Genomic DNA, 1073 nt, shown 5'->3' on the forward strand with positions numbered 1-1073 from the left:
ATTGTATAGTCTATACTGTGATTGTAATAGTCTATATCTGGATTGTATTTAGTCTATAGTGATTATATAGGGTCTATACTGTGATTGTATAGGTCTATGACTGTGATTGTATAGGTCGATTTATACTGTGGATTGTATAGGTCTTACGTGATTGTATAGGTCTATACTGTTGATTTAGTAGCCGTCTATAACTGTGATTGTAATAGGTCTATACTGGGATGGTATAGGTCATACTGTGATTGTATAGGGTCTATACTGTGATTGTATAGCTCTATACTGATATTGTTATAGTTCTTATACTGTGGATTGTATAGTTCTATACTGTGTAAATTTGAGGCTTCACCAAAGCGAAGCAGAATATAATGTTTTTTTCTTCTCACAGACATCTCTATTTGTGTCTGGTTGTTTTTTAACCTCCACCATTGTTGAACTTAACCCTTCCACCATTGTTGAACTTTACCCGAGTGACTCTCACTCACCTTTAGTTAGTCTCCTGGCTCCCAATACCATGGGGAGCCACAACAACCACTACAACCCACTAAACGCCGGTACCGAGCCGGCTGCAGCGGTACCGAGCCAGCTGCAGCGGTACCGAGCCAGCTGCAGCTGCGGTTGGAAGATTCCTGGGATTAGGAAGGAATAAGCAGACAATCCAGGAATCCTGAAATAACATCTGACATTTAGCAGAAGCTTTAATCTAAAGCAATTTACAGCAGTGATACATTTTCATACTGGTGGCCCAGCAGGAATCAAACCCATGACCCTGGCATTGCTGGCGTCATGCTCTACCAACTGAGCCACACAGGACAACCAACTGGGAATTCTGAAAATCCTGGCACTTTGGGGAAAGTTACCAGAATGTAATAAATAGTCCACCTACATGTTAACAGAATATGTGTTGTAGATATCTTGTTCCACAGTACATTGTCTTCCTCTATGGAGTCCCCCTTTGGATCGATATGTCATTGTAGTTGTTTTGTGTACAGTAATAGTATATCATCTATCAGGACCAAACCTGTTGGCTGAACTCTGTTTAATCTGATTCATGGGCTTCAACAATCTGTCAACAGTTA

This window comes from Salvelinus sp. IW2-2015, unplaced genomic scaffold (assembly GCF_002910315.2).
Source record: "Salvelinus sp. IW2-2015 unplaced genomic scaffold, ASM291031v2 Un_scaffold2458, whole genome shotgun sequence".
NCBI classification, from domain to species: Eukaryota; Metazoa; Chordata; class Actinopteri; order Salmoniformes; family Salmonidae; genus Salvelinus; species Salvelinus sp. IW2-2015.